The sequence below is a fragment of the Chrysochloris asiatica genome, unplaced genomic scaffold, assembly GCF_000296735.1.
Source record: "Chrysochloris asiatica unplaced genomic scaffold, ChrAsi1.0 scaffold00032, whole genome shotgun sequence".
In the NCBI taxonomy this organism is placed as follows: Eukaryota; Metazoa; Chordata; class Mammalia; order Afrosoricida; family Chrysochloridae; genus Chrysochloris; species Chrysochloris asiatica.
In genome coordinates, this window is record NW_006408550.1 from 3,298,601 (window position 1) to 3,326,283 (window position 27,683).

The following is a 27,683-nucleotide window of genomic DNA, read 5'->3' on the forward strand; positions in this document are numbered from 1 at the left end:
TAATTTGATTTCTTCTTCATGATTGCCATGCTTTAAGGTTATTTATGATTGGTTAAACTTAAAACAAATAATACTAGAGATTAATTTATGTATTATGAGCTATAGATATTTTCTAATTGGGCTCCTTCAACATGAAAGTTTTAAGGGCATCATTCTTATTTCATGTGAATTTTCTCTTTAAATTCAGATGATTCTACTTGGTTGTAGATTTCACAGCAGCATTTTCTGTCTCCTTGTCTTCATTTAAGGTGACACTTTGATCAAAGGTGGCAAAACATGAAATTATGGCCAGTTGTAAAAATGTCACATACTATTTCAAAGTCCTCCCACAGTTGGAGAATTTCCTGATCACCTGGACCCACCAAGGGAATTAAAATTCAGCATGCCTGACATTACAGCATGTTTTAACAAGAGCACAATTATATTCCTACCCTGTCTCAATACAGAGTTGCCTAGTCAGAAATGTTAGACAAGTCCATGGAGGATAGAAACTGTCACCAGGCATCAGCTCACACAGGAGAGTAAAATAAGTCAACGGTTTCTTCCTTTATGAATATCGCTAATTGTATTTTCTCTAAAAATATGTGCTGCTATGCCTGAAGCAAGCCCTGAGAATGTAAGAATATCAGTCTATTTTCAAATCATATGGCAAAATCCATTACTTTATATAATAATAGCTGTTAGCTATTTCCTCCTCCATCAAAAAGAAAAAGTTCCTAAGACACATGCAGAAACTATTACAATCATGGAAAATAAGACATTTTGAAAATAATGTCTATAAAATTACCAGCTGTATTTTTATAAAGAAAAGAAAAATGTCCGTTGTGAGTTTCAATTTTATTGAAAAATATTGACTGAACACTGCAACATACGAAGCACTAAGCAGTCCTCCCACCATCCTCTTACTCATCTGGGTTCAATAATTTGTTGTGATGACCAAACAGGACTCAGACACCACACTCACAGTTATGGGGTTTATTAGGGAAGTTGACAGGTTACAATTTGGGGTCAGAAATCCTCAGGGTACAGCTGTTCCAGTCAGCTGCTGATAACTGGTCATAGGACACACCACTGTACCCTAAGTCTTAGTCTGAAGGTAAACTTAGCTCTCCCACTTAAGTGCCTGGAAGTAACGCATTCTACAAATAAGCTTCCTGCCCAAAGTCACTCAGCTTTACTTGCTCTGTGGGTTGGCATGTCCACTGCTTTGTCTCCTGCTCTGGTTCTTGATTCTGTTTCTGCTGCTCCTCTGCCAATCCTCTGCTGTCTCAGCTTTCTGTTCCTGGGTCAAGGAGGTTCAAAGCACAGGGATCTTGGGGTCCAAAGAATATGCTCCACTCTGGTTTTTCATCATTGACAGTAGTGAGATTTCCCACTTCTGCTTCTGAATTGGCTCATTTTACTCCATGCTAGAGTTTCAAGTTTTTACAATTACCGTGAATTCTGCTAACACTCAAGTAAAGCAGGTCATTCTATCTGTATCTTCTCCCACCTTCTCATACCCAAGCCCAGCAGGACAGAACTGTTGTTTGATGGGAGTTACAGACTATGGTTAGGAGAGACATTAGATAACTCAGTATACCACAAACACTTATTTCATACCAGGCAATTTGCTAGGCTCTGGGTACCAAAAGGGTGTAAACAACAGTCTCTGTATTCAAGGAGCTCTTGGAATAAATAGCAAGGGAAATAAAACTGCAAAGTTAATCCCCTCACCAGAAGGAAAAAAAAAAAAAAAGATGAGAAAACAATTAAATAGAAGGACAATAAGAATGTTTCATGGCACAGCTTCAAATTTAATGTTTGATTCTAATACCAACTGCAGAAATCTTAAACCTCAAAAATCATTGTCTTAAAATAATGAAGCTTGCCAATTCACCTTCTTATAAAAGTTTCTGGATAATGTCTTTTTTTCTAAATTCAAAAATCAATTTCACTGAACATGTTTGATATTGTCAATCAAAAAGCAAAAACAAAAAAGTTTTTCTTTTTTTTTTTAAGATGCTTTCATTTTTCAATTCTAGCTTTACTAATGATTGGAATTTGTTCCTAAGGAATAGCAAAAAAATATTTTCTAGTGGTTACGAATTGGGCTGCGAACCGCAAGGTCAGCAGTTCGAAACTACCAGCTTTTCCATGGGAGAAAGATGAGGCTTTCTGCTCCCATAAAGATTTACAGCCTCAGAAACCCTGTTCAGGGTCGCTATGAGTCAGAACCGACTCCACGGCACATAACAACAACAACAATGATTTTAATATAATGACAAGACATAAATCAATGAGAGGGTTTAAAAGGGTGATTTTCTTGAACAATCTCAACAGTTTGATGGTAGAAAGGATGAAGTGTGAAGAGGAGAAAGCATGAGTGTTTTTCTTTAGTGAGAGGAACTCAGCATTTATCTAGTTCAACATTAAATATTGAACATTAGCAAAAAACGTATTTGGAGAAATGGTTCTTCTGGTTAAAATATTTATGGATTTCATTTATTTTTCTCACTATAATTTCATTGCCAAAAGTAGAGATTTTCATTTCTATGGTAACCATACGTGGTTTAAGCATATTGCAGAATATACCAAAGTATTTAACTTACTTGGCTTCTTCAATATTCCTCTGATTTTTGTGGCTAGAAAGATATAAAATGTTCCAAAGAGCTGCCATTTTTCCCTTGTTTGATTTCTCTGTTCCTTTTATCTGACCAACTTTAAAATGTCTCCTGAATTTATGAATTCAACTCTATTTCTCTAGTTAAATTTGATGGGCCACGCTTATGTTGAATAAAATAGATACTTTCTTAACTCGTCTTCTGGTGAATACTTCTTGCTCAATTAACTCCACTTAGGACCAAACAGCTAATGAGAAAATTAAGTGGAAAGAATACCATCTTGTGATAGATAGTTGGGTTCATATTCTCAGGAAATGTATACTCTCATAAAGGGTAAATGGATTATATAAAGTTTGCTTTAAGAACGTTGGTATCACAATCTTGGGAAAAAAGATAAAAGGAGAAGGAAGTTTAAAATGTTTGAAATATCCTCTTTTGAGTGAAATATGGACAACCCAAACTCAGCAGATACCTTTGTTGTTTTTTGTTGTTGTTATTAAGTGTCTTTGAGTTGATTCCAACTCAAAGTGACCCTATATAGAGTTTCCGAAGAGTGGCTGATGGGAACCAACTTGATAGCACTTAACAACAAAAAAGAACAAAACAACAAAAAAGAAAGAACACTTAATGACTAGAATTAGAACCATTAACACTCATGGAAGCAGCAGTCAAGGAATCAAACAACATAGTGTGTTAGGAAAATCTGCTTCACAAGACCTCATTAAAGTGATTAGGAGCAATGGTCAGTTTGAGGGCTAATGTGTGCCTGGCTCACTCCATGGTATTTTCAATAGCCTCAGATGCACGTGAAAATTGATGTATTTGAGTTATCTCTTGGAGAAGAATATTAAAAGTACCATGGATTCCTAGAAGAACAAAAAAATCTGTGTTGGAAGAAGTACCACCAGAATTCTCCTTAGAAGCCAAAAGGGCCAGATGTCATCTCTCATACTTCAGACAGTTTATCAAGAGGCACCAATCCCAATAGAAGGACATTATGCTTGATAAAGGGGAGAGTCAGCAAAAAGAAAGGGAGACCTCCAAAGGGATGGATTGGTATAGTGGCAGCAGTAATGAGCTCAAGTTTAACGATTGTTAGGTGGGCACAGGACTGGGCAGTGTTTCATTCTGCTGTGCATAAGGTCACTTTGAGTCAGTACCAACACGATAGCACCTAACAACAGTAACAAATCGAATTGAATTTCTGATTACTATATTTTCAGTGTCAATTTCTGATATCTTATTTTCTTCAGATAAGAAAACTTGAAAAAGAAAAACCATAGTATGAGAAACAGTACACTCCTAAGTATAATAACATGTACCAACGGATACTGTTCCATGGTGACTTTCAATATACTTTATTTTATAGGCAGAGAAAACAGTGTTTAATTATTTTTTAAAAAGTTTTATGAGTTCTACACTGTGGGTAGAATGAAATTTGTGGATGATATTGGTATGGCCCTATAGGAGAAGTACTAGACTGCTAACCATAAGGTCTGAGATTCAGACACACCAGTTGCTCCTCAGAAATCCTGTACAGGGTTGCTAGGAGTTGAAAACTACTTGATTGCACTTAGCAACAACAACAATCCTCTTACTTCACAAATATTAGACCATCTAGACCATGCACATGCTATTGTGGATATTGTTTTTTCAGAAAAATTGTCCAGAAATGCTGTGTATCTAACTCAACAAAAACATAGATTCTATTAAAATAGTATCTAGGAGGTTCACCTCCCAAACACAGATTCTTATTGTATTAGTCCAGATGCTCTCAGATGAAATGACAAAATCCCAATGATTAATATGTATACATCTTGTTGTTAAGTGCCATCAAGTCAGTTCTGACTCATAATAACCCCGTATAAGGTTTCCAAGGAATGGCTGGTGAACTTGAACCAACAACCTGTGGTTCAAACTGATTTTGAAGCTCATTGAAAAATATATTATTTTTTTAATTCCAGTGTCCATGAACTTTTTGAAGTTCCTTAGACAAATACAAACACACATACATGATGATAAGATTAAAAAAAAAAAAAATCAAAGCAACCTTTATTAAACAAAAGTACCAAAATATGAAGCTATTGTTTCTTGGCATATTCTCTGTCTAGGTCTAAATACTTCTGTAGGTAGTGTTTCTATCTCTGACCCCTCCCTGCTAGAATTCTACGCTCTTTGATTTACACCACTTTGAAATGACATTTTTTCCCTTTAAAATTGTACTCCTTTTAAATGTTCTTTGAGTCTGGGAGGAAAAAGAAGTCTGAAGGGCCAAAATCAAGGCTGTGGAGTGAATGGGGTAGGTTTCCTAACAAAATAATTGTGGAATAGCCCTTGTTACCTTTGAAGAATATCATGAGGTGGAAAAAAAAAAAAAAAAACCCTTCAGCAAATTTCCCTTTTTTACACCAATTCAGTTTTCAGTTTTTTTTAAAAACTTCATAATGAAACCCTGTGATCATCCTTCAAGAAAATCTATTCAGATTAATTTCTTTGGAATGCCAAAAAACAGTCTATATAACTTTCTGTGCTGACCTTTCTGCTTGAAATTTAACTAACCCAACTGATCCTCTTAGAAGTCTTTGTTGTCATGGGGTCTTTTTTGGGAGCACTCCAATGAGACAAAGACCAGGGTATTATTGAGAGAACTTGTCTACAGCCATACACAGATCACAGAGATATATCTAAAGAGTTTTTGCTCATATTTTTAATAAGCCTGTGCATGTATAGACTGGAACTCTAACAGTATTACTCTGGCTTACTCTTGCATATTAATAACTGTGGTGCTATAGGATAAGCACTGAGCTGCTAACCGTAAGGTTGGCAATTCAAACCCGCCAGCCATGCCATGGATATCCTTTACAGCATTGCTATGAGTCAGAACCAGTTTAACAGCACACAACAACAACGTTAACATCATTATTGAAAATTATAAGTTTGTGTCAGACTGTGGTTGCTTACGTGTTGCTATGATGCTGAAAGCTATGCCACCAATATTTTAAATACCAGTAGGGTACACTCATGGAGAACAGGTTTCAACTCACCACCCAGACTAAGAGTAAGAAGAAGAGGAAGGCTACTTCTAAATGTTTAGCCACTGAAAACCATATGAATACTAGTGGAACACTGTCAGATAGTACCAGAATACTGAATAATGAAGCATGATGACTAGCACCAGAATATTATCCTGGTGTGGTGCTTTTGGATAAGCACTGAATGGCTAACCTCAAGGTCAGAAGTTCAAACCCACCAGTCACTCCTTGGAAACCCTATACAGAGTAGGTGTAAGACAAAACTGACTATATGGCACTTTACAATAACAACCATTGTCATATACACTGCTAGAAGATGAGCCTCTTAGGGTGGAAGGCACTCAAACTACAAGTGGGAAGACCTGCCTCCTCAAAGTAGAGTTGATCCTGATGAAATGAATGGAGTAAAGCCTTTGAGACCTTCATTTGCTGATGAGGCACAACTCAAAATGAGAAGAACGGCTCTAAATATCCATTATTTGTTAGAACATGGAATGTACAAAATATAAATCTAGAAAAACTATAAATTGTAAAAATGAAACAAAACACATGAGCATCTATATCCTAAGCATTAATGAGCAGAAATGGACTGGTATTAGCCATTTTGAATCTGACTATCATATCATTTACTATGATGGGAATGACAAATTGAAGAGAAATGGCATTGCATTGATAGTCAAAAAAAAAAAAAAAAATCAGAGATCTAGTAGCTGGTGTAGTGCTGGACGATAAGGTCAGTTTGAACCACATGATTGGTAGTTCAAACTCACCAGTCACTCATCTGAAATCCTATACACGGTTGCTATGGGTAGAACCAGCTTGATGGCACTTAACAACAACAACAACATCTTGAAGTCTAATGCTATCTGTGAGAGGATAACATCCATGAATCTATTAGGAAGACCAGTTAATACCACTATTATTCAAATATGTGCACCAACCACTAAAGCCAATGTGGATGAAACTGAAGAATTCTACCATGGGCTGCCCAAAGAACCAACAAATCTGTGTTGGAAAAAATGTAGACAGAGTGCTCTTTGGAGGCCAGGATGGCCAAACTTCATCTCCCATACTTCAGACGTGCTGTCAGGATGGACCAGTCGCTGGAGAAGGATATCATGTTTGGTAAGGTGAAGGGTCAGAGAAAAAGAGGAAGACCCCCAGTGAGATGGATTGGCAAAGTGGCAGCATCAATGGGCTCAAGCATGGCAACAATTGTGAGGTTGGCCCAGGATCGAGCAGTGTTTCATTCTGTTGTGCATAGGGTCGCTATAAGTCAGTATTGACTCGATGGCACCTAACAACAACAACTAACTTCTTCAGTCTGAAATTGATCTAACATGCAATCAGGATGTATTGCTAATCACTGGTGATTGAAATACAAAGGTTGAAAACAAAGGGGATGGATCAGTAGTTGGAAAATGTGGCCTTGGCAATAGAAAGTATGTAGGAGATTTGATGTTGTTAAGTTCCATCAAGTCAACACCTACTCATAGCAACACTATGCACAAGAAACACTGCCCAGTCACAGTTGTTTCTACGTTTAGGCCCAGTTCTGCTGCCACTGCATGAAACCATTGGAGGCTTTCTTCATTTCCTCAGACCCTGACTTTACCAAACATAATATCTTTCTCCAGGGATTGCTCCATCCTGATACTATGTCCAAAGTATGAGAGATGAAATTCTGTTCAGCCTGACTACCAAGGAACATTCCAGTTGTTCTTCTTCCAACAAGATTGGTTTGTTCTTTGACAGTCTGTGGTATTTTTAATATTCTCTTCCAACACCATAACTCAAATACATCAATTTTTCTATGGTCTTCTTTATTCATTATCAAGCTTTTGCATGCATATGAAGTTATTGAAAATGCCAGGGTTTGGGTCAGGTGTACCTTAGTCCTCAAACTGACATCTTTCCTCTTGAACACTTTAAAGAGGTCTTGTGTAACTTGCTTATCTAATGTAATACAACATTTGATTTCTTGACTGCTGCTTCCATGAGTGTTAATGGTTGATTGCAGCAAACTTAAGTCTTGGACAACTTCACTCTTTTCTCCATTTATCTTGATGTCATATATTGGTTCAGAGGTATAGATTTTTGTTTTCTTTACATTCAGGTACAAAATATAGGAGATTGGATGATAGAATTTTTCAAGATTAATGACTTTTTTCCATTGTAAATAAATTTTGAAACAACATAAAGACAAAAAGCATGGAACTCACCAGATGGAAAATAAAGAAATCAAATTCACTATATCTGTCGGAAGAGATAGTAGAAAAGCCATATCATCAGCCAAAAGAAGGCCAGAGGCAGACTGTGGAACAGACCATCAATTGCTCATATGTATGTTCAGGCTAATGTTGAAGAAAACAAAAACAAATCAAAGAGAGCCAAAATTTGATTTTGAACACATCTCACCTGAATTTAGAGATCATCTCACAGCAGATTTGATGCATTAGACACCAATGGCAGAAGGTTCAATAGTTGACAGATGGCATACAGGAAGAAAGCAAAAGGCCATTAAGAACACAGGAAGCCCCTCTAAGACTGAAACTCAATGGGAACACATGAGCAGGCATGTAAGCTTGCTGGTGACCACATTGGTCTACTGGTGACCACAATGGTATACTGGTGAGTGGAAAAGGGGAAAAGGCAGCAATGAAGAGTGGGCTGAGTTCAACCACAGTCCATTGACTCTCGTTGACCTGGAGATGACAGAGAGAAGAGGAAGGGCTGGTTGGTCCAAAGTGTGGTGAGACCTGGGGAAACCTGAGCCCATGGACAAGGACAAAGCCACAGAGGACTAGAGCTGAGAGTGAAGCATTCAGCTGATATGAAGTGAAGGAAGACGCACAAGAACACCCAAACTTGCAGATAGTACCTATTTGATCTAACCTTGATGGCTTGATAATATAGGGTTCCCAAGGCAGTAAATCTTAATGGGAGCAGAATGCCTCATCTTTCTCCTGCAGAACAGCTGGTAGTTTTGAACTGCTGACAGTGAAATTAGCAGACCGATTCGTAACCACTAAGCTACCACAGCTCCTTGGAACTCAACTGTTGTTGTTGTTGTGTGTCGTGGAGTCGGTTCCGACTCATAGCAACCCTACCCAGGGTTTCCAAGCCTGTAAATCTTTACGGGAGCAGACCACCTCATCTTTCTTCCACGGAACCTCTGGTAGTTTTGAACTGTTGACCTTGCGGCTCGCAGCCCAATTCGTAACCACTATGTTACCAGAACTCAACTAGTGGTTGATAAATATATATATTATACAGGAAATGAGGGTAAATTGCTACAATTTGATGAAATTGACCTATACTCATGAATGTAGTAGTTCAAAATACCAATAGAAAGAGAAGAAGTCTTCAAGTATCAATGCTATGCCCTCTGTATACAAGGTAGATAGGGACGGGCAACTTAGACATTGTTAAGTGCTGTCAAATTGATTCTGTACCATAGTGAAACTGTGTAGAGTTTCTGAGCAGCTGGTGAGCTTGAATCTCCAAATGACTTTGCTCTCTGGCACATTAACCCACAGCACCACACCAGGACTCCTAACTGAGACATTGGCTACCTAAAATGAAGGGGTGATAAAGGCACGAAGTGGCCAAGTTTTCAAGAGGGAGTTTAGTTTAAGACTGTACAAAGGGAAATAGTGTCCCCACTGAATAGTTTTCAGCTTGTCTAGGTGGGCCTGGTGAAGAGATGGGGTAAGAGTCTTATGATTCAATAGTGAACAATTATTATCATGACTAATTGAGCCTGTCACAATTGTAAAGGTAGATGTTTTGTAACAAAAACAGGGGAGCAGTTAATCTTCCATTCCAGGAACAGAGGACATTAGGACTATTAAGGGAGAAGAGCACAAGTGGAATGAGGGACCCTATCCAGAGAAGCAGCGACACCAGAGGTGGAAGCAGAGATGGGGACTGGAGAGAGGAAGCAGCTGAGGACTCTAGATTCATGGAAAGAGAGGCCTGAGAGCTGGCAGCCAGGAGGCAGGCTTGCAGAATGTGCCCTTTGGTGACTTAAATTCTTATATATGCCTGAGTGTTTAAAAATTTTTTAAAAAAGCTAAATGCATAGAGAGAAATACTGTACATGGAGGGGATTATAATCAATAAAACAAAGTATATGATTTGTTAAATGTAAAACTGATGATTTGCCTTGTAAATGTTCACTCAAATCACAATAAAAACTTAAAAAGAAAAAAGAAGACAGGAAAGAAGGAAAAGACCAAAATGGATATTAGATGAGACTATGAAACTTGCTCACCAGTGTGGAGATGCTAAAGAAAATGATAGATATGAGAAAATCAAAGAACTGAACAGAAAATTTCAATGGGCAGTTTGAGAAGACAAAGTCAAATATTATAATGAAATATGGAAAGACCTGCACTTAAAAACAAAAAGGGGGAGAGCACACTCAGCAGTTCTCAAGCTGAAAGAATTGAAGAAGACATTCAAGTCTTGGGGTGAAATATTGAAGAATTCTATAGAGAAAATATGAAGTCCTGGTGTGGCGCATAATGCATTGGAACTCCGGTCAGTTTGATCCACAAGGTCAGCAGATCAAATCCACTGGCCACTTTTTGGAAATCCTATACAGTGTCGCTATGAATAGGAACAGACTCAACGGCATTACACAACAAACAACAATGGGCAAAATATTAAATTATGCATAAGCATGAAATGAAAATGGAAGGAATATACAATGTCACTGTACCAAAATGAATTAGACAATGTGCAACCATTTCAAGAGATAGCATATGATCAAGAGCCAATGATGCAGAAGGAAGATGTGCAAAGTGCACTCATGGAAGGCACTGGTAAATTTTTAGTCCATACAAATTGAAATATTTCAACAAAGTGGTACAGCACTGGAGACACTCACTCATCTATGCTAAGAAATTTGGAAGACAGCTGCCTGGACAGCTGATTGGAAGAGATCCATATTTGTGTCCATTCCAAAGAGAGATGACCCAACAGAATGTGGAACTCATTGGACAATATCATTAGTATCACATGCAAGTAAAATTTTGCTAAAGATAATTTAAAAATGGCTGCAACAGTACATTGACAGGGAACTGTCAGATGAGGATTAGAACAAGGGATATCATTGCTGATATATCACTTGGTGGTTCTTGACTGAAACAGAATACCAGAAAAATGTTTATATGTGTTTTATTGACTATATATATCATAACAAGCTATTGACAACTGTATGGATCATGACAAGTTATGCTTAGAATGAGTATTCTGAAACACTTAATTGTGCTTATAAGGAACATATTCATAGCCTAAGGCAATCATTCAAAAAGAACAAGGAGACTCTGAATGGCTCAAAATTAGGAAAGGTGTGCACCAGGGTTGCATTCTTTCACCATATTTATTCAATCTGTATGCCATACAAATAATCTGAGAAACTGGGTTATGTAAATACAAATTGGTATCAGGATTGGAGGAAGACTTATTAACAATCTGTAATATGTAGATGATAAAACCTTGTTTGTTGAAAATCAAGAACCACAGCCTTCAGTATAGGTTGCACCTCAATGTAAATAAAACAGAAACATTCTCACCACTGGACCAATAAATAAAATCATGATGAATGGAGAAAAGATTGAAGTTGTCGAAGATTTCATTTTGCTTGGATCCGCCATCAACACTTATAGAAGCAGTAGTCAAGAAATCAAATGATGTATTGCATTTGGTAAATCAGCTGCCCAAGACCTCTTTAAAATGTTCAAGAGCAAAGATGTCAGTTTGAGGACTAAGGTGCACCTGACCCACCCTGGTATTTTCAATAACCTCATATGCATATGAAAGGTGGACTCTGAATAAGGAAGACCATAGAAGAATTGACACATTTAATTATGGTGTTGGAGATGAATATCAAAAGTACCATGGACTGCTAGAAGAACAAACAAATCTGTGTTGGAAGAAGTACAGCCATAATATTTCTTAGAAGCTAGGATGACGAGACTTAGTCTCTCATACTTCAGATATATTATCAGGAGGGACCAATCCTCGGAAAAGGACATTATGCCAAGTGGAGAGTCAGCAAAAAACAGGAAGAGCCCCAACAGTGGTAATGGGCTCAAGCTTATCAAAGATTGTGAGGCTGGCATAGGACTGAGCAATGTTTCCTTTGTTGTACCTGAGATCACTATGAGTTGGAACCAACTTGATGGCAACTAAGAACAACAGTTGTTTTTAGGTATGGTGTAGTACAGCAGGAAAATGATACCATTAAGACCATGTTTCTCTCCTCTCCCCCTTTTCACTCTGCTTTCTTGAGTTTTTCTCTATTTGTAGTTATCTCGTGATATAACAGCAATGGAATAGAGAGGTCTTTGTTGTTGTTGTCAAAGGCCATCCAGTAGATTCCGACCCTTAGCGACCCTGTATAGGGTTTCCAAGGAGCAGCTGGTATAGCTCGAACAACCGAGTTTGCAGTTCAAATGACTTTGCAGTCTGACGCAATAGCCCAAAGCGCCACACCAGGACTCCAACAGGAGCAAAGCCATCTTACCCTAGCTTCCACACTGGTTCCCAAAAGGAATGCTGACTGCTCTACCTTTGCTATATACCCACCACTGTACGAGGCACTTAATCTAATAATTACTGTTATTGTTAAGTGTCATCTGTCATTTTCTACTGATAGCAACCCTGTAGAGGGTATCCAAGAAGTGGCTGGTGGGTTTGAACCATCGACTTTATAGTTAACAACCCAGTGATTATCCTACAGCATCTCACCAGTACTGGGTATTATAATTGATTTTCCCAAGATGAGTTGATTAGAAACAATGTAATTGATAATTCCCCCAGATAGGCCAACATAATTTGAATAGTCAAATGGTAACTAATTATTACCAGAAGACTGGAGAGAAATGGTAAACAAGCATGTGTAATTGTCTTTTAGGGGACATGTTGCACTTTGATACATTTTAAATTACCCTGTTACCCTATGAAATGATTAGAAGCCAACATCTAAATTAGCCTTGAAATACCAGTGTCTATAAATGAACATGTGGAGCCCTGGTGTCACAGTGGGCTAAACCTTAAACTGCTAGCTAAAAGGGTAGTGGTTTGAACTCAGCAGCCTTTTAGGGGGAACAAAGGTGAGGCCGTTATCTTCCCTACATATTTACAGTCTCAAAAACTCTATAGAGCAGTTCTATGCAGTGCTAGAGGTTCCTGTGAGTAGATTTGAGTCAATGGTAGTGGGATAAATTAACATGCACATCATGTTTTTGTTATAAAGTAAAATGTGCTTTATGAGCAGTGTGTTTAGCACAAAGATTTTTGGACAAACTCAAGTTCTATTTAGCTGAAAACTTTCTTCTTTGTTTGTATTAATTCTGTGTTTTTCCTTATTGAAAGCAATGGCAGGAAACCATTGAAACTGCAAAGTAATCTAAAACCTTAATAATGTCAAAACCATGCCTACTACCTGAATGTCTTCCTTTATCCTTCTCAACAAGAAGTTGCTAAGCTGCACTTTGCTGAATTTGAAGTCACCACATGACAGTTTAATAAACTTATACTTTCCTTTGCCAAGAAACCATCTGGAAGTGTGTCTTTTTCATTGAAAATATGTCCCTGATCCAATTTTCATTTGCTACCCAGTCAGAAAAGTATTCATTCAAATGGGGAACAAAATTTGAGCACTGTTCTGTTCTGCTAGCACAAAGAATAAATTCTCATTTTATTTTCAATGAGTAAATTTTCTTAAGGTTTTGAAGTGATTGGCAATTCTTTTTTGCTACTTTTGCATGTTCTGCTTCTGATGCTTTCTTATTGCTTTTGTTTTGTCATGAGCATTCAAAAGCAGATTTTTAGTTTCAGAATACTGGCATCCCTTTCATTGTGATGCGTGGACAGTTCTGCTAAAGATACTCATCATCAAAGACATCATTCATCTCCCAAAGAAATGAGTACATTACAAAGTAAGAGAAATGTATACTTCCCCATAGACTTCTAAGGTGCGACAAATTCATTGGATATGTGTATGTCATAAAGATAGCGAATACAATTTTTGTAATGTCTTTCCTTTACGTTCTCTAAAAATATTGATTCTAAATTAATATTTTATCTAAACATTGATTTATAAAAAGTTAAACATGTTTTCATTATTACTTTTTGTTATGATAGACAACTTTTAGGGTATTGTGAGTTAGACTATATGAAATATAGTGAATTAATTTAACAAAATATATAAAATTCCTGATCATTTTTATAAAGAGATAGGAGACTAGAACATACCTGGGCCAGAACCAGAATGTCAAAATAGAAAAGAAGAAAGCAATGTATTTAGCATATTATTTTAAAAGTTGGAACAGAATTTGATGCATGAAAAATGATTAAGTCCTGAAATGTTCTGTAGTTTTCACTCCTGACAAAGTTCTTACTTGGTTTTCCCAAGATGAGTTGATTAGAAACGATGTAATTGGTAACTATGTAATTGACAGGAAACTAAGGACTCTGCTTAGAAGCCTTTGTTGGCCCCTTTATTACACGCCTGTATATACAGTAAAACCTGCAGATGTCAGGACATTTATAAGATTAAAACTTGTCACATATTTTCTACTAAAACGAGTAATATAAAAGTGGAAAGACTCCATTCTGCCAAAGATGGTTAACTTGTGAGACCATGCAACACAAGGCAGCGCCATCAAGTTGCAGCTCTCAGTTTTCACTGCATCTCTATGCTAACATTTGACACACTGATTTGCTATTATAGCCTTACATTCTTTTTTTTTTGAACTTTAAAGATCAGATTTATTTGGAGAAAACAAAAACAAAACCAAAAAAAACCCACAACCCAAAGGATGGGGATTTTACATCTCAAGATTATCTCCCAGGTATTAAGTCTACAGATTACAAATCATTTTCATAGAAGATATTTTTGTACAAATTTTACAGGTATTCAGGAGCTGGGTATCAATCAATCCCTATTTCTGCTTAAACAAGAGGGCAGAGTAAGGGAATGGGGACAGAACAGCTCTTTTGGATACAACAATTTGGAAGGAGAGTAGACATGAAGAGGACAAACCTACCTTCTCATCTACAACAAGTGGGTAAGAAACAAACAAAACTATTTTTAAGCCCACTTCCTAGTTACTAGCCAATTCATGCCAGTTAAAATGAATTCACTTGGTGGCGCTTTTATGTTCACTGGATAAATGAACATAACCAACACCCCAGATTTGCCAGACAGGCTGAGTCTAGGACTGATGGGAGAAGACCAAGGTGTCATTTCTCTCAAGTACCAGGGGGAGGGTACCGTCTATTAAATTGACCCGTACAAAGGCGCAGTGCATTGAAAAGCAGGCAAGTGAAGCTATTGTGTTGCAAGAGAAATCAGGACTTGTTGTTAAACAGTTCTATCATTTATTCTCTCAAGGGAAGTTAATAAAAAAACCAAAACACAAAACAAACAATAAAACAAAACCCCAAACACACACACACACACACACACACACACACGCACACACGAACACACACATTTGTCTGGGCCACATTATAAATCAAAACATTGGTGTGGACTATCAGTGGAGAGAAGGAAATGTTTTTTCTTTTATTTTTGAAGCCCAGGAAGGCTGTTAAGAAAGATTCCCAATTTAAGTGTCCTAATTTATCTACCCTCATTCACTACCCAAGACCATTAATTCTATTGTTTTCTGGTTATAAAAGGGGTCAAAGAAACAGAAAGCGCAAGCTGGTGGGTAGAGAGATAGTCAAGACATCAAGGAGTCAACTAACTTGTTTGAGCAAAGCAGTGATTCCTCATTTGACCGCTCCCAGTGGCTGAGATCTGGTAGCGTAGTGATTACGAATTGGGCTGAGAACCTTAAGGTCAGCGGTTCGAAACTACCAGCCTCTCCGCGGGAGAAAGATGAGGCTTTCTACTCCCGTAAAGATTTACACCCTCGGAAACCCTGTACAGGGTCGCTATGGGTCGGAACCGACTCGAGGGCACTTAACAACAACAAGTGGCTGAGATCAGTATGTATGTGACTTAAGTAGACGCTAGAGGTAACAAAAGCTTCAAGGTTTCCACAGAATACATTTGAACTTTTGGGAAGGGTAGTGTGTAGAAAGGGCAGAACCAGGACACATAAAAGACCCAGGAATTCCCATGACCCCTAAGTGATTCCTGCTCCAGGAAAAAAAAAAAAAAACATTCATGTGTTTACTGGAGATAATACTATTTCCCTACTACCGGATACAAAAGAAACACCTCCCAAAGCTTCTTGATTTTCTTGTTTATTTTGGTCACCAAGCAGTCCTAGTCTTTCACAAAGGCCTGTAGACTACGCCCTAGTAGCCCCCTGGGGGCTAGCCTTACATTCTTGAGTTCCTTTAGATCCACCTGAATCCCTTCAGTGTGAAGTCTGAACCTCACTATCAAATTTGCCAATCAGTTACAAGAAAATCAAAAAGAGAATCAGGGAGAAAATTACCTATAATAATAACATTTTTATGTAAAGAAGAGAAGTTAGATATTTATATTTTATGTTGTTTATTTTTGAGAAAAATTATGGTTGAGGGATTGAAACAAGGGGAGGCAAAAGGATGATTAAGAGAGGAGAACTAAACTTCAAGTGGTAATGTCTAGCAGAGAGTACATTAGCCGTCATAGTTCTCAACTGCCTGTCCTCCACAAGGATAATGCAAATAGAAATACACCTACTCCTCAATTACCTACTATCTCATCATACGACATTTTGCCTTTATGACAATAGTAAAACACCTATTATCTGACTACTTTATGCAATAGCAACATGTCACTGCCAACCAAGGTCAAGGCTAGAGTTATGCTGACTGTGAAGGTTAGGGTTAGTATCAACTTGTCTAGCCATGACTCTCAGTAATTTGGAAGTTATATCATGATGCAATTTGAAACTTTGTCATAATTCAGTCATATTCCATTTTGTGATTTGATGTGATCAGTCTCCATTTTGCATAATGACCTGATCTTCGGAACCTAGCCAAGTCAGTAGGAGTGGATATATCAGGTTTTAGTTCTCCTTGTGGAAAATTTGAGAAGAAACTCCCTCCTCCTCTGTTTAACAAAGAAACATCTTTTCAAGTTCTACCTTTGTGATAGCATTAAACTAGGTAGTAAAACAAATGTTATATAATAGACAATGAAATCTAGAGCCTAATGACAGAGTGAAAGGACAGACTTCTATACATGAAGAAACCTATACACAGAGTGTTGTAAAAATTCTCTTTGAAATGCAATCATACAACCTACTTAATTGATAGTACTAAGCTTTGATAAAATTTATTTTCTCTATTGCCACAAAAATAAATGGTAAAAATTAACCAAGGTGTTAATTTAAACTATAGAAATTAATTTAAACTATACAAATCTTCCAACAAGTTATACTTTGAATTTTAAAAGATAATTCGTTCATTGAGACGTCTACAATACTTATTTACCATCCTTTATTTTTGATCTTTTGTCAATTATCAGTTTATCATTTGAATTACTGTCTAGTTCTCACTTGTTCTATATCGATGTAAGGATGTGCTTATTAAAGCACAGCATATTTAGGAAACTGATGTGGCATTCCAGGAGAGAAAAAGTGAATGTTAGAATGTAGAGAGTAGCAGTGGATTTCCTTGTAGCTGATCTCCACTCAGGTCAAACTCCTCATGCTTGAGATGTCGGAGTGTTGGACAGAAAACTGCGTATGGCTGGTCTTTGAGGGATCAGGCTATTGTGCACATGCACCTGGGTCGGCAGTGCAGGTCTCACCTGACACTAGACAACAAGATGGTGCAGGTGTGGGCAGGTAATGCCCTTGGATGACCCATGTCATCCTAGCTAGACACCCATGGCCCCTCTGTGTACACAGCTCTTACATCCTGCCTGTAGCATACGTGCATGCAGATGGGAGATTCAAATAGACCCCATATGACAGCTGGTTAGATGGATGCTGGGGTAGAATGCATGCCAGCTCATCTGCCTTCCTGGCCTCTATTTTGGGATTCACCTTCCAAGCCAGGGCTGTTTCCAGGTTTAAAAAAAACAACAACAAATTCTTCCTGCACTGGAGAAAGTAGTTTGCAGAGTAGGGGACGAATCCTGCCAAGAGAGGGCCAGCTGCTGAGAATAAACCTCTCCCTCAACAGGCACCAGAACACCAATTGAACATTAAATCCTTGGACAGAAAAAAAAAAAAAGAATTTGAAGTCAACAGCCTGAAGAAAATTTCGGTATAGAGTAGTTATGAAAACAAGGCATAGAGCTTGTATAGTATGTAAGAACATAAAATATGCACATGACTTGTACAAAATATAGTGCTTTTTATTATTATTATTATTCACTCAGATAGGACTACTGGATTTACTTAGAGCCATTACTTCCAATCAGACTAATACATGTATACAGAACCATGATGGTGTGAATGAAAGTTTAGCCAATTCTTTCTTCCACTTAAACTCCCAATTTGATATATTAGATCATAATAATTATATAGAGTTGGAAGTGAAAGAGAAGAAGAAATGAAGATGGAAACACAAATGAAAATGATAAAGATGAAGAATGCCCCTTATATTAATTTGCTATTTGACAGGTATTATTTTACATACATACCATTGTGAATATTACTATAATTTAGACATTATCACATTTTCTTATCTACTCATTACATTTTCTATATTTCACTGATGAGTAAATTGAGATTAAAAAGAGGCTGCATGATTAGTCCAATGTAACAAAATTAGAAAATATTAGCTCTGAGACTTGATCTTGCTATCCTCTTACATATTTGAAATCAAATGTAAATATAATAAATGTAAGCTGCTCAAAATTTTTCTGCATAGAAGCATAACAAATTATCTACTTATTTCCCAAGGAATTGTTTATGTAGATACTGATTCAGCTATTCATCACAATGAAACCATAAATGGATACTAGCTGGACTACTAACCTCAAGGTCAGTAGTTTCAATCTACCAGTTGCTTTACAGGAGAAAAATGAGTTTTTTTGTGTAATACTCAAAGATGTAATGATCAATCTGATAGAAAGTCATCAAGATCCTTTTACTTCCTTATCTAAAAAGTAGTTGGTGTCTGGGAAGAGAGAGAGTTTCCATTTTGTTTCTTTCCCCAGCTCTTGGGATTCCAAAGAAGAGAATGGGTACGTTCAAAGCCAAATATAAAGTACCCAGGGATACAAGAACTTGCTCTCTTCTTCCCACGATGCGATGACCCTATAGTTAGAAACCTTTAGTCATGCAAGTATATCAAATACATCAACATAGTCTGATGTGTAAAGTTGTCCATTTTCAGATAGACATGACAGATTTGAGAATGATAATAGAAGTTTTTCAAGAAGTATTACAGGCAGTGGGAATATAATGTAAAGTCAAGCAGTTGGCTTAAGAAACAATGGCCATAACAAATTATTTGTGGATGATGAAACAACAAAACCTGATATTAGTGATCAGAATTTTAATTTAAAATCACAAAATAAGGATAAAATTGTGAAGAATGAAAATTCACCAACACTTAATTGTGCTCATGAGGAACCTATACATAGACCAAGAGGTGGTCATTAAAACAGAACACGGGGATACTGAATGGTTTAAAATCAAGAAATATGTGTGCCAGGGTTATATCCTCTCACCGTATTTCTTCAATCTGTATACTGAGCAAATAATCTAAGAAGTTGGAATATATGAAGAAGAACATGGCATAAGGACAGGAGGAAGATTCATTAACAATCTGCAATATGCAGAAGACACAACCTTGCTTGTTGGAAGTGAAGAGGACTAGAAGTACCGGTGACCATGAAAGACTACAGTCTTCAGTATGGTTTGTACCCCAATGAAAAGAAAACAAAAATCTTCACCACTGGACCAATAAATAATACCATGACAAATGGAGAAAAGCTTGAAGTTGTCAAAGACTTCATTTTGCTTGGAATCACAACAACATTCATGGAAACAGCACTCAAGAAATCAAATGACATCCTGGCAATTTCAATCTTTTCTCGAGTTGTCATGATATTATTAGTCCAGTTGTGAAGATATTGGTTTTCTTTACATTAAGATACAATCTATACTTTCATCTTCATCAGCCATGCTCTTTTTTAATTTCCATATATGCATTTGAAAGCAGAGTTAGGGAGACTAGAAGAATCAATGAATGTGCATTATGGTATTAGTGAAGAATATTGAAAGTACCATGGACTGCCAGAAGAATAAACAAATCTGTCTTAGATGAAGTAGTAATAATGCTTCTTAGAGGTGAGAATGGCTAGACTTGTCTCTCATACTTTGGACATATTGTCAGGAGGGACCAGGCCCTAGAGAATAACATCATATTTGGTAACGTGGAGATGGCTTTGACTCAGAGTGACCCTGTATAAAGTTTCCGAGGAGTGGCTGGTGGGTTTGAACTGCCTACCTTGTGATTAGTGACCAGTGCTTATCCTACAACACTACATCAGTACTCATTGTTGCTGTTGTTGTTAAGTGCCGTCGAGTCGGTTCCGACCCATAGCGACCCTGTACAGGGTTTCTGAGGGTGTAAATCCTTACGGGAGTAGAAAGCCTCATCTTTCTCCCACGGAGCGGCTGGTAGTTTTGAACCACTGACCTTAAGGTTCGCAGCCCGATTCGTAACCACTACGCTACCAGAGCTCCTTTAGAGGGTAATAAATAATGATGTAGGAACACAACTTTAGAACATAATTTTAAATATTGATAATCATATGAAGGAAAATTAGAAAGTAGCCGGAAAAGTGCAATGGGCTGTATCCATAGTTGTCGATTCCAATCTAGTTGTTGTTGTTGTTAAGTGCCATAAAGTCAGTTCTGACTCATAGCAACCCAGTATAGGGTTTCCGAGGAGCACCTGGTGAGTTTGAACTGCCAAACTTGCAGTTCAAACTGACCACAGGAGAAAGATGAAGCTTTCTGCTCCTGTAAAGATTTAAAGCTTCAGAAACCCTACATAGGGTAACTTTGAGTAGGAACCAACTCGACAGCACTAAACAACAACAACATATAGGTTGTATCCCTAATTAATGTCTAGAACTAAACAAATTGAATTTATCTATATCTACAGTGAGCCTTGGTGTGGTGCTGTAGGATAAGCACTGGACTGCTAACCATACTAAGATCAGCAATTCAAATCTACCAGTGATTGCAAACACTAAAAAAGAAAAGAGAAAACAGAAAGATCTTTGTAGTTGTAGACAAACTCTAGTCATCATGTGCATGAATGATTGCATTAATTGTCACATTTTTCAACTGCCTGTCTTTTAATCAGGAATATATTAGGCACACAATAAATATTTATTGAGTTAATAAAAATTGGTGGTAAACATATTTCTAATGATGATTCTCTCAATCACTTAGCTATATTGGGTGTCACTTCAGTGATTCTCACGGAGTCTTGCAGAGGCCATTTATAACCTTAGAATCTCTTCTAATAGAGGGTCAATCCTGAAGTCTTTGAAATCTAATTGTTTCATGACACGGAGTGCATCAATCTCTCAGAGACCAATTCCCATCAACCAAAATAAGGAGACTTTTTTATAAAAACCAGACAGCTGATGTATTCATTCTAAATAAAACAATTCATCATCATATCTTCACATTTTCTCCCTATTGATAGTTTCATACAGAAAACTAAATCGTAACTAAACTTTGTTTGATTGGTAGTGTTTAGAATACAACTAAAAGAGCTGTGACAACCAGAAATGTCAAGGATGCTCTTGCTTAGAAGACAGGCAGTCGAAAAATGTGACAATTAATGTAATCATTCATGAACACGACAACTAGAGTTTGTCACTACAAAGTTCTTTTGTTTTTGTCTTTTTGAATATTTGCAATCACTACTCTTCTAGCTTTTGTTAGTTGCCATCAACACAATCCTGTTGTGGCACTGTGGGTTAATGTGCCAGACTGCAAAGCCATTTGAGCTGCAAGGTTGGTGGTTCAAGCTCACCAGCTGCTCCTTGGAAACCCTATACAGGGTCCATATGTGTTGTAATCGACTTATCAGCACTTAACAACAAGAATATATTATTCTGATAGTCTTGCTCTGACCATTGTTTTATCTATTGACACATTTGTGGATTCTGTGAATTGTCTACACATTTGGGTAGTTTTGTATTCAAGCTAATAATAATTAATTAATATATTCATGTTGCATTTTATAATGATAGTATCAATACATTGTGACCTATATCATGTTTTTACTGCATTGAACAAAATTATAACATTCATTAAAACATTGTATTTTATGTGAAATTGGAATGTTAATACAGCTGAAATTTCATGATAAGATTGGAAAAATCTAAATAATAAAAATATAACAAAAATAAAAATGTTATCACATAGTTTTGTCTTGTAATTGGTCATTATAGCTCTGGTAGCGTAGTGGTTGCAAATCGAGCTGCGAACCTCAAGGTCGGTAGTTTGAAACTACCAGCTGTTGTGTGAGAGAAAGATGATGCTCTCTACTCCTGTAAAGATTTACAGCCTCAGAAACCCTGTACAGGGTCACTATGAGTCGGAACCGACTCCACGGCACACGACAACAACAACAACAAGTATATTACTTGGCCTTGTGCTTTGAAACAAACAATGAAAGTATGGAAGGAAGGACTTTGACTAAAAAATGGTGTCTCATAGTTCTTTGACATCTTAATTGTCTCTGAAGTAAGTGTTAGAGACTTATGGGATGAGACTGACAGCAAAGTAATTCTTCACATTCAGCGTTCTTTAAACAATTGCACAACCGGTGTTTAAATATAATAGAATTAAAGTTGTATACAAGAGAATGAATGGGCTCAGATACAAGAGCTCTTCCTAATAGCACCCAGCTGTGTGATAAGAAGTACTTCATTTGAAACCAAGTTAAACATTAAGCATATAATTATGTTTTGAATTTCCCAATGATGCTGATTTTGTGAAGACATTCTCTCAGATTTTCTATAGAGTGCTTTTAAAGGGAGAGTCCTCAAAAACAAAAATGTATTAATCCTTAATCATGGGTGGACTGATAATCACCAAATAAAGCATTATCTCTGAAGATTTACAGTCCAAATGTTTGTTTTAAACTTATTCAATTATGTAAAGAGTGAAAATTTCAAGTGCATAGAAATAAGATCCTAGATCACTTTGACCTAAATAAAGTATATGCAATTTTCTGTGTCAAAACTCATTTTTATTTTTATAATCCATTAATTTAATATAATTATAATGAGATTAGCACTTAGATAATTCATCATAAAACCAATTAATTAGTTACTCAAATAAGTTGTGTGTGCCTTCTGAGTTGGCATGATGAAGATTCAGACTTCCACCAGCCTCGCAGCCTAAACTCCCTTCCCTTAGTCCATGACAGATGATGTAGCATGCAATTAGGATCATTGGCTCTGAGTTCAGAATGCATTCTGGTGCCATCTACTCTAACTTTTCTGACCATTAACTAGGTGATTTGTCCTCTTCTCTATTTAGTCGAAACACTGATGGTATTACAACTTGCAGGATAGCTGTGAGAATTTCTTTAGATTTCTGTTGTAAGCAACCCAGCAGATTGATTCAAAACAGTTCCATATGACAAAGTAGAACTGCCCATAGAGCTTCCTAGAGTGTAATCTTCATAGAAACAGATCACCACGTCTTTTCTATTGCAAGTTGCTGGGTGCGTTAAACCGCTTTGTCCTTAACCTATAGTGACTTATGAATCAGAATGGACTCCAAGGCACACACCATTAGTAAGAAGCATTAGCAATATATTTTGGACAGATATTCTAAATAAAATAATAAGGAGCTCTGGTGAGTGTAGATTACAAGCTGAGCTGCAAACCACAAGGTTAGCAGTTGGAATCTAGCCACTCGGTGGGAGAAACATGAGGCTTTCTGCTCCAGTAAAGATGTATAGCCTCAGAAACCACTCAACAACACATCATCACCAATATTATTTTTAATAAATATCAACCATTATTACCTGGTAAGGAGCTCTGATAACACTGTGGTTACAAGTAGATCTGCTAACTTCAAGGTCAGCAGTTTGAAACTACCAGCCAGTCGGTGGGAGAAAAATGAGGTTTTCTGCTCCCGTAAGATTTACACCTCAGAATCCCTATGCAAGATTCTATGAATCGGAAGCGACTCATGACACACTACTACCACCGACACATCACCACCACCACCTCTGTAGGGTAACCAACAAGGTTGGTTTGCACTGTAAGGTCTGCTGTTTTTGAACAATGTTCTAATAATATATGAATAAATTATAGGCACAGATTATAGTCTAGAATAAGCTTTACATAAAATATTTTCTAAAATATTAATTGGTTATTAACGTTATAATAATGGATTTGATTGATGAGGGAGCATCACAGTGACACCTTGATACAAGAGACACTAATGAAGCTCATGAATCTTTGAGGTGTGTCCAAATCATATCATTTTATTGTCCACATCTGCACTTGAAGATAGATCATTCATGTGTTTACTTTCTAAATATTCATGATGTGAAATAGAAAATCATTTTCACTAAACAGTTTACATATGTTGTGATTACACTTATAAATGCAGTGGTAACATTTTGTATTGTAGAACCAAATTACAATGTGATGTTAATTGTTCTTTGACTTTTTAATGTAATAGAATCATTTCAGTGATGGTAGCTTTGGGGGCAATAAATTTACTATTTGTCACTTATATTCTGGTATCATATTCAAATCTTCTAACTCTCCAATAATTTTATATCCAATTTACATTCTAATCATTTTTAAAGTGCATTGATTTAGAATATTAGTTAAATAGCTTTGGTACTTTTTAAAATAAGTCTTACTCAGCAAATTGATGGCAAATAGCATTTTGTTGTTGTTGTTGTTGTTGTTATGTGCCGTGGAGTCGGTTCTGACTCATAGCGACCTGTACAGGGTTTCCAAGGCTGTAAATCTTTATGGGAGCAGAAAGTCTCATCTTTCTCCCACGGAACAGCTAGTAGTTTCAAACTGCTGACCTTGAGATTAGCAGCCTGATTCATAACCACTATGCAATGTTAAAAAACAATGATGAATCTTTGAAACATCATTTACATAACATTTACATATACGTAATTCCAGAGTCCTGTTGTGACACTGTAGGATAAGTGCTGCATTGCTAACTACAAGGTCAGTCACTCAAACTCACCAGCTACTCCTCAGAAATCCTATACAGTGTTGCTGTGAATTGGAATGGACTTGATGGCAGTTAACAAAAACAACAATACATAATTCTGTTTGATTGTTCTCTCTAAACTTTGTGGTCATTTCCAGAAAGTTGGGTAAGGGTTTTGTAACTGCTCTCTCTCTTCATGGATCTTGTCATCTAACTGCATTTTAGCCGAAGTTCTTTCTGTAGTGTTTGTTGTTGTTGTCAAGTGCCATAGAATTGTTGTCAAGTGCCAAAGAGTGACCCTGTATAGAGCAGCTGGTGAGCTTGAACCACTGACCATGCAGTTCAAAAGATTTTGCAGTCTGACGCATTAACCCACAGCACCACACCAGGACTCCTGCAGTGTTTAGGTTTTGCTTGAGTCAATTTTAACAAACTGACTCATCTTTATAAAATGGAACGTGTTATTGGCAAACTCATTTTTGGTCTGGCCTTTCTTTAAATTCTCTGTTGCTGTCAAAGAGACACAAATATTGTTCACCTCTTATTTCCAAATATTAAGTAACTATGGATATCTTCTTAAAATCAATAAAAGTTCACTGTATAATGAGAAGGAAATTAAGAGAAAATTATTTAAAATTACACATTGTACTTAATTTGTAAATATCTTCTTTGGGGGTTACCTTAGATGTTGTTGATGCCCGCAGATCTTCCTAAGATCTCTTTCCAAAGTTAAAAGTTCTTCACATCACTAGTCAGCCCTATATAATGGTACGTTGGCTATGGCTCTCACCTCAATTTTTCTCTTTCTCTGCACTTCAATTGCACTGATCTTCTTGCTATTTTGCAGACATATTTATCTTTAGAGGATCTCTGCTATGGAAGTCTTTTTTGGGGGGAAGTCTTCCCAAATAATATTGTGACTTGCTTTAGCACATCTCTGGATCTTTGCTCAAATGTCACATTCTCTAAGAATCCTTCCTTGTTCACGCTATTTAAAATTGCGCCTCTGTTTCACCCTTCCTATGCACTTTACTTTTCTATGTAATACTTATATCATGACTTGAAATTTTATTTTTATTTGTTATTAATTATCTCTCTTTTCCAATGGAATGCAAGTGCAATGGAATGGTGTGATCTTTTTAAAATTTTGTTCTTCAACATATATTCAGGATCTAGAAGTTTGCTTGATAGTCAAGGGATACATATAAATAAATTAACAAATAAATTAATGTCTTTATATGTCCTCATGTATCTTATCATCTGAGGACACAAGTCCGTAAAGCTTAGATCAAGTAATCTCACTATCTGATATATTTTCCTAATTTACTTAAAATATTAATGTTTTACATTGTTGTTGTTGTTGTTAGATGCAATTGAGTCAGTTCTGACTCATAGCGATCCTGTATAGAGTTTGTGAGGAGTGGCTGGTGGATTTGAACTGTTGATCTTGCAGTTCAAACTGACATAATTGAGTGTTTATCTTACATCATCACATACATAACTAACTCTTTAAAAGAATCTTAAAGAATTATCTGTGTGAGATAAGATTGACAAAGCCATCTTGAAAGATTAGAGAGGAAGGTTAGGAGCAATGAGTTTAAAAGTTCAAGACGTTGTTGTTAAGTGCCATTGAATTGGTTCCAACTCATAACAACTCTGTATAGGGTTTCCAAGGAGAAGCTGATGGGTTTGAACAGTCGATCTTGTGGTTGGAAGTCGAGGGTTTATCCTACAGTGCCACATCAGGAGTCCAGAATTTATGATAATAGTGTAGAAACATTTGGAAAAGAAGAGTGAGGATGGTAGTACAATTTGAAGAACGTAGTCAATATCACTGAAATGTACATGTAGAAAGTGTTTAGTGTATCCTTGGCTATGTGTGTTGTTGTTGTTGTTAAGTGCCGTCCAGTCAGTTATCACACATAGCACCGTATATGCACAGGGTTTCCAAGGCTGTCAATCTTTACGGGAGCAGAAAGCCTTGTCTTTCTCCTGCAGAACGGCTGGTAGACTCAAACTGCTGACCTTGGGGTTAATAGCAAAACTCGTAATCCACTGTCTACGGGGCCTCTTTAGGCTGTAGTTCCATATAAATAAACAAACAAACAAACAAATAAATAAAGTGAAAAAGATGACATTTAAAAGTATTAATGTTTTCAAAATGACTACTTCTATAAAATGTAATGCTATTGTTCACAGTGCATTTAAAAATCATGACATTGTTGTTATTCAAAGCAGAAGTTACCTTTACATTTTGATTTTTATCGACATATGAATGTGAAAGTAAACAAAATAGAAGACCTTTCCTGCATGAGTTTCAACCTCTTTTTTTATTATGAGCATAGAATAATTGTTTACAGGTCTATTCTCATTATTAATTAAAATGCTAACACTCAAATTCAATCATGTATCAATTTTTATCTGCAAAATGCACTGGTATTTTCATTTATATCCCCTGAATATGTTTTTCTTTTCTTTCCAGGATTGTGTTTTATTCCTAAAACCAGTTTCAAATAGTTGCAAATCTTACATGCATTTTATTTAAGCCTCCAGTGCTCCTGTATGATTAAGCATTACCTATTCTTGACCATGTGCCCATGTGTCTGAATATACATGACAGAGAAGTTAATAAAAAGCTGATGAGTGGGTGATTTTTTAGAGTCTAAAATATATTTGACAGGACGGATGCCTGTAAACCTGCCTATGAATCAGATGGCAGCATAATTTTAATATTGTAAAAGTGAAAAGTAAAGTTATGATTTTATGCTAATACTAATCCTACATATTTGATGGCTGCTCAAGGAAATAACTATTTGCAAGATTAATCTGAGGAAAGCAGAAGCCAGAACTCTTTCTCTAAATGGATTTAAACACAAAAATTCTTCCTTTTGACTAGT